At 34.5% G+C, this 12,276-nt stretch overlaps 1 pseudogene; it reads left to right on the top strand.

The window, feature by feature from the left end:
- Nucleotides 1-10,476: 10,476 nt before the first annotated feature.
- Nucleotides 10,477-12,260, top strand: LOC107873123 (annotated as a pseudogene).
- The last annotated feature ends 16 nt before the right edge of the window (nt 12,261-12,276 follow it).

Below are 12,276 nucleotides of genomic sequence, written 5' to 3'. Positions count from 1 at the left end.
TCAATATGTTTATGTCACACAATCTAAGAGATCAAAGAAGAGATGAGTTTGATAACTTAAAGTAGATATCTATGATGGTTATAGAGTATAGGGCATGTTTCCATGCATTGTCCAGATATTCTTATGCCAGCATTGCCATATTCTAAGAAGATTTAGAAGTTCATAAAGGGGTTATATGTTTCTCTTCAGCTAGCTTCGACTTAGATGGTAGTGTATGGGGAATCATTTTAGTGTACAAAGGATCACCCTAAGATGACCAAGTCTATTATTCGAATATCTTAGAAAGGTATCATAAGGGTACACTATATGAGTTAGTTTAGAGGTGACAATCCTTGAGGTAAATATTCTATAGGCCTCCATAGGTATCATAGTAAACGAGTGTATGCAGTGTTGTAAAGTTCAGGTAGTAGTTCTTCGGGTTTAGCAGCTTTAGGTTTTTATTCTACTAGTGAGCCTCTACCAATGCCTATCTATATATTTGCCCCTATAAAAGACTCTTTAGTGGTAGATCGGGTGCAACAGTCTTATGTTGTGACTTTTTCTAGGAGTGAGACTTGGTTAGATCTGATTGTCCTAGATTTAGGAGATTTTGATGTCATCTTGGGTATGTATCTTTTATCTTCGTGTCATGCTATTTTACAATGTTATGCTAAAATTGTAACCTTATCTTTGCCTAGTATGCTAAGGATAGCTTGGAAGGGTGTGTTTTTTTTGGGTCCCATGAGAGTTATATATTTATTTCATGCTTATTGCTTGATTGAGGGGGGATGTTTATCTTATCTGGGCCATATTTGTGATACTAGTGTTGCTTCACCTCCTTCTTTAGATTTTGTTCATATAATCTGTGAGTTCATGGAAGTTTTTCTTACAAATTTGTCTTGTATACCTTCGCATCATAATATTGACATAACGATTGATGTCGAATTGGACACTAAGACTATTTCCAATACTTCTAATAGGATGGCCCTAGTAGAGTTGAATGAATTAAAGAATTAATTACTGGAGTTATTTTATAAGGGATTTATCTAACCTAGTGTTGCGATTGTCTTGCTTGGAGAAGAAAGAGGATGGATCTATGTGTATGTGTATTGCTTATCAATAGTTGAACAAGGTGACAATTAAGAATAAGTATCCTTGTCCTTGTACTAATGATTTGTTCGATCAGCTTTAGGGTGCTTCAGCATTTTCAAAGTTTGATTTTAGGTTTGGGTATCACTAGTTATGTATTAGAGCTTCATATTTTTTGTAGACAGTTCTGTGGACCTGGTACAGTCCTTATGAGTTCTTGGTCATGTCCTTTGGGTTTACCAATGCCACTACCGTATTTATAGAGTTGACAAACTAGGTACTTTGACCTTATCTTTTCTATTTTGTGATTTTATTTATAGATCAAATCTTTGTTTCTTCAAAGACTAAGTCTAACCACAAGGACAATTTGTTGATTATGCTTGTGAGACTGAGGGGATGAAAAGTTATATACTAAGTTCTCTAAGTGTGAGTTTTCTTTGGAGCATGTCCCTTTCTTGGGTCATGTGGTGAAAAAGGTTAATATTTTGGTCGTGCCTTACTATTCTCCATCATACTAGAAAGGCTAATGTGGTTGTGGATGCTTTAATCCAAAAGTTAACTAGCATGGGTAGTTTCTCTCAACTTTTGACCCAAGAGAGGTGTTTGGCCTTAGATGGTTAGGCTTGATCTTTCGACACCTAAGTGTGTTTTGGAATTTGTCGAGGCTAGGTCTTTCTTGATGGAGCAGATTTAAGATCATCAGTTTGGTGTTTTTTGATTATCACGATGCAATTTCCTCAGGTCATGGTGGCGCCTACCATAACCCACCAGTAGGCAAGCCAACCCGTAGTCCGGAATGGCTAGTAACAGACTACTCAAAAATATAAGGAAACGAATACGTAATACATGAAATAAAGATCAATAAGTAGAATAATCCCACAACCTAGTTGTATCAGTACAATAGCTTCTAATATAAAAAGAGTACAAAAGTTAAATATCAAGAGATATAAACTGATAGAACTTATCTGTGAATACAACTCAGAGACTAGTCTAACGCATAAGAGAGAGATAAGTAATGCTCCGAATGTCATGAGATCACTCTAAGTCTTTGAACCAAGGATGCTCTGCATGATGCACACATCAACAATAATAACCCTTACTATGATCATAGTCTGCAGAAGTGTAGTGTGAGTATCAAACAAATGGTACTATTAGGCTACTGCCAACTGAGCTCCAAAGATAAAGCAGCTATATAAAACATATACACAGAATGAAAACTACACCCAAGATTTGAGAAATCATATGGCAAGTCAATGAGATAATAAAGAACAACTATCCTATTTATGTCCAAGAGTCTAACATAATAAAACTTTGGAAGTATCAAGGTAAAGTATCATGTTCCATCTACATTCAATATACGTCAATGCTATACCGTATATCCCTGGTCAATATATGAATAAAGAGTGAAGAAAAAATATATATAGTAATATACAAGGCAAAGAAATGACTATACAACATCAACAATGAAGGAAGGGATATACGGTAGTATCATAACTTCATATAGCTAGATATATATATATATAGGTATATATACATATAAACAGGAGGTCATCTCAAAGCATAACCTATATCATCATATTCTCATTTTGAGACATCATTGAAATAGAATCGGGATTTAAATACTATCTTACTCGGAGTTTCTAATCCGCATTGCTAGACATGAAATAATTGTTAACAATAATGCAATCATAATATAGAAGAGGCTGAAGACATACCTCAAATCTCGATACCGGATGAAAGATAAATCTGTCATCAGATAGAAATAATAATAATCATAACAATAATAACAACAACATCAATAACAACATGAATAATTGGATACTCCATACAACTAAATACCTAGCCAAGCCTATGCGTACCCCCACCCCCTAAGCTCGGAAGGTTCAATCAACATACAACACAAGGTATATTCATTACCCATATCTATGCAACCTCCTATACAAGCTGATAGATATTTGTACATAATGGTGATAGGAAATACGGATGTAAGAATGGCTGCAAAGTACACAATAAATGTCTCAAATTATCATAACTATCCTCATCGGGACCATCATCTAAATAATCAACCTTTGGCATTGTCGGGTATCAAGATATCATCAATATATCCTATGGCATTGCTGGCATTGTCAGGTATCAACATTATTACAACAGTATCCTCCAATCTTTCCAGATATCAATATCATTATAGTATTATTCTCCGTCCTTTCTGGGTATCAATATTATCATAATAGTATCCTCCGGCCTTTTCGGGTATCAATATCATCACAATAGTATCCTTCGGTCTCTCCAGGTCTAAATATTATCATAATAGTATCCTCTAACTTTGGTGGGTATCAATATCATCACAATTACCATTATTTAATAAGATACACTAAAATACTCATAAACATACTCATATCACCAAAGAATATTTATCAAGTCAATACTTCCCAACTACTCGTTATTAGTTAACCAACACTTATTATAAGAGAATTACTAGTTCACTAGTCGTCGTATAACCTCTTCCCGTGCTGTAGTCCCTTAATAGATAAATTACTAGTTCACTAGTTCACTAGCAACCATGTTTCAACTAAGCAAGATAAATTAACTAATACATTAGATTCCTAGACTTCCCGTGCTATAGTCCCTTAATAGACAACTAGTTACTATATAGCTTAACCATCTAATAAGAACAAAAGTCATAAGATCATATTTCAACTGTAAACACATCATTTATTATGGTAAATAATCATGAACATACCGAATCTATGCATACCTTCACCAGTATTCAATCAGTTGAATAATAAGCATCATACCACATCTTCCTCCGTCCTATACTGGAGAGATGTGTATACCAACACATACATATTCATATTCATAAACTATAGTCATATTATTTATAATGATAAACACTTTTTGGCTATTCAATCAATATCATAACATGACCCTTGGCCCATTAATTTATCCGAAATAATCACAACATAATAATTACAGCCTTATGCCCATACACATATTCGGGACTCATATTAATAATGATATTTATAAGTCGTAGCATACTTGTAATCATCTTACATATAGAAGAAATCTGATATATACGAGGCATAATATCAATAAGAATGTAATAATCATCACACAAGAGGCATCTCACGTCTAGGAGGCATAATATATATAGGCATATAATCATCTCTCACACAAGAGACATCACACATCTAGGAGGTATAATATATATAGGCATGTAATCGTCTATAGGATATCTGATATCAATAGGTCATACATCACGACTACAAGGAATATCACTTCTTCAGGCCAATTTATATATCCAAAATGAACATCATCTCAAAAGGTCCAATAATCTTGACTAAAAGAAATAGTAACTCTATAGGCCAATCATCAAGTCTAAGAGAAAATAACATCTTTATAGGCCAATCATCAAGTCTAAGAGGAAATAGTATCACTATAGGCCAATCATCAAATCTGTGAGGAAATTGTATCACTATAGGCCAATCATTAAGTCTAAGTAAAAATAGCATCTCTATCGGCCACATAACATATTTAGGAGGGATATCATCTCTAAATGCCCAATATCACTTCCACAAGGAGCATCATAACCATAATTAAAAAGCCACAATAAGGGAACAACAATACAAGTTACCAAGATATGAAGTAACCTTATTCTAAGGTTTACTACCCTTATCTATGTCTAACATCCGAACTAAATCCATATGACTTAACAAATGCTTGGGCCTAAGTGGGCTAAACGATCCCATTTCTAATCTATAATTTCCATAATTGGGCACAATATGCCCCAAACAAGGCTAAGGTATCTAGTTCATCTTCTAGATATCAAGTAAGTCATATTCAAGTCTAAGATAGCAACTTCAACTAGAAATAAGGGTACTCAAGTCAACTCTACCCAACTTAAGATTTCAATACTACCACACTAGCCCAATAACTTTAAATATACAAATCATTCTTCAAATGCTAATACCATATTTCAAACATAGGATTATATCATATCCATATTATAATAAATTTAAACTAAAGAGGGAAGGCAATAGGATACAAAATGGTTATAAACATACCATCTTCTGGGTCCACAACCCTCATCTAATTACCAAAAATCAACAATCAAGACCAATTTATCCTACTCATAGTCAAGCCTAACATCCATATTCACGTGCAATATAATTAAACATTATCTATGAAGAAAAGTGGACAGAAGCCTACCACAAGACAAAACCACAAAACTTAACTTCATGAACCATATGTTTGTCTTTACTTTATAATCTCAAAATGCCATCACAATATCAAAGCCATAATCTATTCGTCAATATGAATCTAATGATACCCAATTTCACTATTTTGCTTCGGGTACAAAAAGGAAACCAAAAGCCCAAGTGGGTTCCACGTACAAAAAATGATTTTTTGAGACCAACCTAATGTTCAAACATAAATAAGGAATCATAACCCTCAAAGAATGGGTGAAAACTAATCATACTTTGGGTTAAAATCAATCCCTAAGCTAAATTGGCATTTTGGGTTCAAAATAAGAGATTCAAGCCTAAATTAATGAAATTGTTACCTTAATCTTAAAGGGAATTACGACACAAGATGATAATTAAGCTCCTAAGTAACCCTCAATATCTAATTTTTAGTTATTACACTTATTTTGGTATTTCTAGGTCTAAATGGTGAAGCCAAACGTGTCTTGGGGATTTTATATAGCCCCTACAGTTTCTTCGATGTTGCAATAACTGTCATATGGTCCATGATCATGCTACTCACAATCGTACACTCTTGTCTACGATCGTGGTTACACCAGATGACAGGAAACCTAAAAATAAGTTTTTGACCCTCAAAACTCTTACGGATTCCAGAGAACTTGATCCAATAGTTAATTTGGAGTGTATACCACATTTAAAATTTATTGGAATCATGTACACTTTCATTGGAGATTTTTTAGGCAAAAAGAAGGCCCCACACCTATAGTTTCATCACTTTTCATATAATATGCTCAATAGCCCAAAATAAGTCTGGAGGCCTTAGCACTAGAACCAAGGGTCTTCCTAGCCTAAATTTGATGTTCCAATCATGATGGCAATGTCATATTTTCAATTTGAGATTGTTTTGACCAAATATAGATCCTAACCCATTCTTTCCAATTTTCAATTTTACAACCAATAGGTTGAAATAAGATCGGGTGCATTGGGACCCCAACAAAAGATTTAACTAGACTAAAGTAGATATTCTTGTTCTTCTGGTAAAGTTAGAATTTTCATTTAAGATGATTTTACTGATGTTTGGGTTTGTAGATATTTCAAACCAACAAAAATATCAAATTATGCAATTTGCTCTAAAAACCAGAAGAATTACCCAGTAACCAAACTGTCGGTCCCAACAAGTCATAAATGACTAGGAGTAACTATGGAGAAGCTCAAATGGACATGATAAGAATAAATATAGGAAATGACCTGAAGGGTCATTATATGAATTGGGAGTGATTCTAGATAAAGTGTTTAGTTGAGAGGTTAAGGAAGCTTTTGTAGATTTAGATAGTGTTTTGAGGATTTGTGTCTGAGTTTGCATGCCTATAATGGGTGATATGATTAGATTAATTTTTTAGTAGGCTGATTGTTGTAGGTGTTCCATCCATTTAGGAGTGCCTAAGGTGTATCAAGATTTGAGATAATATTACCTATGGGGTAGTGTGAGGAAGGATGTTGCACATTTTGTAGCTTGTTTCCTATATTTCCAATATGTGAAGGCTGAGAATTTGAGTCATGTTAGTTCACTTCAAATATTACCCATTCCCATGTGGAAATGGGAATAGATCGCTATGGACTTCGTGAATTGTTTGCCTCGTACTATTCATGGTGATAAAGTGTATGGTTCATTATGGATTGATTGACAAAATCTACTGATTTTATTTTTATTTATGATTTTTTTACTGAGAAGTTGGTCATTATCTATATTTTGAGATAATTCATATTCATGGTATTCCAATATCTAGCATTTCAGATTGAGGTTTAGTGTTCACAATGCACTTTTAGAAAACCTTTCAGGAAGATTTAGGTAGTCAGGTTAATCTTAGTGTGAATTTTGACCCATCAATCGATGGTCAGTCAGAGCAAACTATTCAAGTTTAGGAGGATATGCTTTGCACTTTTATCATGGACTTTGAAGGTCAGTGAGTGCAACATCTAGCTTTGGCACATTTTGCATATAATAATAGCTAAGCTTTAACAATTGAGACTACTCCTTTTGAGGCTTTTTATGGTAGGCATTGTCACTCTCTATTTGATTGGTGTGAGGTTTCTGAGATTATACCTCAAAAGACTTTCTTCAAGAGTCCTTTGTTAGATTTTTGGTCATCCAGGATAGACTTCGAGCGACTTAGAGTAGGAAGATGTGTTATGTGAGTTGTTGACTTCATGCCTTGAGATTTAGTGTTAGTTATCGAGTCATCCATCTTTTGTCATGTAAGAAGGGTGTGATGAGGTTTGGTAAGAGGGTAAAGCTTCGTATCAGGTATATTGGACCTTTTAAGATTCTTTAAACTATTGGGGATATCTCTTATGATTTAACTTTACCCCGAGACTTATCATCTGTTTATCTATTTTTCCATTTTTCCATGTTTTGGCATTATATTTCAGATAATTCTTGTATAATTAGTTGGGATTCGGTGATGTTAGATGAGAACTTTTGTTTTGTTAAGGAGCCTATCTCCATCTTACCTATGGATATGAGAGTGTTGTGTTTTTATAGATATTCTAATGGCTAAGGTTCAGTGGAGACATCGACCTATAGATGAGTCAACTTCGAAGGTTGAGTTTGATATGCATGGTATTTATCCATAACTTTTTGTTGATTTATGTATTTCACTTACCTTTAGTTCGAGATGAACAAGATTCTTAGTGGTGGATGATTTAATGACTTGAATTTTTGTGACTTATGTGAATTATTTATTTCTCTATGATTTGACCATTTTAAGTTTTCCCATGGTTGCTTTGTGGTATTTTTGGGATATAGGGATAATTAGCATAGATCCTAATGCATTTTGGTGTGATTTGTGTGAGTTTTTAATTTTTGGTGGTTTAAAAGGATTCATAGATGACTTTGGTCAATATTTAATGATTTGTGCCTCGGATGGTAAAACGGACTATACCAGCAGATCTGGAATGTCGATTTTAGGTTGGTAACATAGTTGATTTGGTTGTAAAGCTTTTATATCTCATTTTGACCCTTGATTCAAGAAGTTGTGAAATAGGGTCTAGGGGGCCAATTTTGTTATAGTGATCATTTTTTGTAAATTTTATGATTCCACTGGATCCAAAACATGTTTTACGTTCAAATTTTACTATTAGACCGTGTTTATAGGGTTTTGAATGAGTTTCGGGGGTCCAAAATAAGTTTTGAAGGTAGATGGTATTGGTGTAGGTGCTAAAATGGCTGGTCAACTATTTAGAGGCCTTATAGATTTGACCAGGCCGCTTTAACGGCCATTGTCGATGGTTAGAATCAAAATCAACCCTATTTCATATTTTTGACATTTTTGAAGTTAGAAAGCTCTGATTTTGATGCATTCTTCTTTTATATTCATTGCCTATCAATTTATAACTCCATTGCTCCCATTTACCAAGAATTTCTATTTTTTTGTAATTTCTACCTATGTTGAGAATCAAAACACTATTTTCACCATTTTGGGGGCTTGGGAGCTCGGATTCCAAAGATTTCATAGGGGTTTTCGAGATTTCTGCCATGGGTAAGTTTTTATTATTATAATTATAATTTTTCCTCTCAATGTGATCTTTTAAAAAACTTTAAATTCTTGATTTCAAAATGAGTTTCGATGGTTTTTGTTAGTAAAGCTTAAAAATGGTCTTTCTTTGATTTGAACCATGTTTTTAACTCGTTATTGCATAGGATTTCATATATAGACTCCTATGAGTATTGTGAACATGTTTATAAAATTAAATTACAAATTTATGCTTATTTTTAAAAAATCTATTTCGATGGTCCATTTCGCCCCGATTCAAAAATGGGCAATGTGGGTATCGTTGGCTTTTTTTATTTGTAGATTCTATATTTGTATATTTTATTGATTTTGAGGATGTTATTAAGGGGAAGGCTTCTTGATAGGAGGTTTTTTTATGGGGGTTTTTTTATTCGAGGTATGTTATGACTTAACTTTCTTTAGAGTGGGCTGGGTAGTCAATATTGGTAAAAAATCATGTTATGGGTGTCAGAAGTAATCATGAAATAACTTTATTATTATTGTGTGCCCAAGTGGGAGCCTATGTTGTTGCTCTTTGGTGATTTTGAGACATCATTTGCTATGTCAGACTGTCTGGGGTCGTATATGATGTGCTTGGCCTTGTGTATGTTTATTTGATCGTTTCCTCCTGAGAAAAATCCTAAATTTGATATTATGTGGTAACAATGGCATATTGTTGTGTATTTTACTCTATTGTCATATGGATTACACTCATTTCAGGGATGGTTGGCATATCAAGTAAATTTTGACACGCATGGTTGGTATATTGGTTGGTTTTGAAAATTCTCATTCTGTTAAGCATTACATCCTCATATAATATACATTAATGAATCATTGGTACCACTGTGAGAATACTAGAAATATTCTGTTTGTCACATCTTTATATACCCCGGTCCATGTAAGTACCAGAGAGGAGTTATGGATATTGGTATTGGATATTGGGTATATGGGTTGATTAACCTTTTTGGGTCCTACCTTGGGAGAACTGCTCACCAGGTGTATATAAAGGTTGTGCGAGAATCTCTAATATTTTAACATCTTTCTCAATACACCTCATACTATATGCACCTGATCTTATTGTACAATGTGTTTGATTTTTGTGTCTCATTTCACTCTTATATTCATGAAACATTTGTACCACCATGGAGATACCTGAAACATTAGTTATGGATATTTTTATTGGATATTCAATTTTATATTGGTTGACAAACCACCCATGGGTCCTACCTCGGGAGCACAACTCGGTAGGTGTATACAGAGGTTGTGTGACATTACATCTTCATTGCACTTGATATATATTGTTCCCTTCTATGTTGCATTATTGTGTTTAATGTTACATCTGTGTATTTGTACTTTTTTCTTACTTGTATATGTGATATCTGTATATCCGTGCTTCTTTCTTGTATTTGTATATTGTATACGTGAATATAGTAAAACTTTAAGTTGAGACGGTGTGGTCTACCATTTAGGACATTTTTTAATTACAAGTGATGTTCTCATAGTGTATAATTTATATACTTTATTTCACTACAAGAAAAGGATTTTTTTAAGATCAACTTTCAGGAACGAGTTAATAAATTAATCTCTAAAAGAATATTTATTATGACGAGATTAAATTAAGGTCCTTAAAAGTATATTTTATTGTGAAGGAAAAAAATTTGGTCTCTAATATTTTTTTATCTTGTCCTTAATGTTAATTGGGAGCTTTGAGAGGGAAAAAAAATCCAAAATAAAAAATCTAATTTCCCTAAAACCTATACTAGCGCCTAATTACTAGTGCCTAATTACTAGCCCCTTTGTCTCTGTTTTCCCACCACCATGGTCGCCGCCGCCGCCACTGCCACCGTTGTCGCCGTGAACAAGCCCCATATTCATCACCCGTCGATAAACCCTTTTTCTCTCCATCTCAAAAGCTGCTATCTTTAGCGACTAAAACCCTCCCTAAACCCTACAACCACGACAGAACTCTCACCACTTGCGCCTTCAAAAACCCATTAACCGACGTCATTTATTCGGGTCAACCCGACCTGGATAGACATTCATTCGAGTCGTATTTCGATGCTGATGATAAACCTCAAGAAAAGTGCGACGTTCTGGGTATATATGGAACTCTGAAGCTTCTCGTCTTTGCTATTTAGCACTTCATGCTCTTCAACACCATGGTCAAGAAGGCGCTGGAATTATATGCGTTAATGATAATGTGCATAAGTCGATTACTGGTGTTGGGTTGGTTTTTGATGTGTTTAGCGAGTTAAAACTTGATCGATTACCGGGTGATTTGGCTATTCGTCACGTAAGGTATTCTACTGCTGGTGCATCTATGTTGAAGAATGTTCAACCTTTTGTTGCTAGTTATAGATTTGGGTCAGTTGGTGTTGCTCATAAATGGAATTTAGTGAATTATAAACAATTTTGTGGTGAATTAGAGGAGAATGGGTTGATATTTAATACGAGTTCTGATACTGAAGTGGTTCTTCACCTTATTGCTTTATCGAAAGCAAGGCCTTTTCTTTTGAGGATTGTTGAAGCTTGTGAAAAGATTAAGGGTGCTTATTTTATGATGTTTGCTACTGAGGATAAGTTGGTTGCTGTTAGGGATCCTTATGGTTTTAGGCCATTGGTTATAGGTAGGAGAAGTAATGGTGCCATTGTTTTCGCCTCCAAGACGTGTGCTTTGGATTTGATTGAGGCTACTTATGAAATGGACGTACTTCCTGGTGAGGTTGTTGTGGTGGACAAAGGGGTTCATTCTATTTGTTTGATGCCTCATTCTGAACCTAAATCTTGTATCTTTGAGCAGATTTATTTTGCATTACCTAATTCAGTGGTGTTTGGAAGGTTTGTTTATGAGTCTAGGCATTCTTTCAGGGAAATTCTAGCTACTGAAGCTCCCGTGGAATGTGATGTTGTGATTGCTATTCCTGAGCATATTTACTTTGCGTTGCCTAATTCATTGGTCCATGTAAATACATATTTTGAACAAAATTTTAACTGTGCATATAGAAGTGGAGTTGAGAGTAATGGGTTCGATGGATCTGCCACCTTACACTTGCATCCGCTCCTGCACTGTGGGTTACAGTGATGTTGATTCAACTTTGTAAACATTATCTTCTGAATTGAACTTATGGTCTTTGCAGGTTCTGAGTGGTGTGGCATTGATATCATTTAAAGCTGCAAGGGTTCCCAAGGACAAAGAACATCCTTATGGTAACTCTTGATTTGTATCTACACTTTAATCTTTTTGATCTTGCATCACTTGTTCTACATGGTTTTACCTTTCAATTTTGTGTTTGCATTTCATTCTGTGATATCAAGGCACAATTGAATAGCTTCCAACCTAATTAGATTTAGTCAACTAAGGACAGGGTTTGTTCCCATATGTGATGTGATAAAATGTAATCAATATAGGATATTGTAATAGAGATCACAAGACATGAATCTTAAATCACATCTTG

This window comes from Capsicum annuum, chromosome 6 (assembly GCF_002878395.1).
Source record: "Capsicum annuum cultivar UCD-10X-F1 chromosome 6, UCD10Xv1.1, whole genome shotgun sequence".
Lineage (NCBI taxonomy): Eukaryota > Viridiplantae > Streptophyta > Magnoliopsida > Solanales > Solanaceae > Capsicum > Capsicum annuum.
The sequence above is the reverse complement of the archived record's forward strand: the minus strand, read 5'-3'. Positions and strand labels throughout refer to the sequence as shown.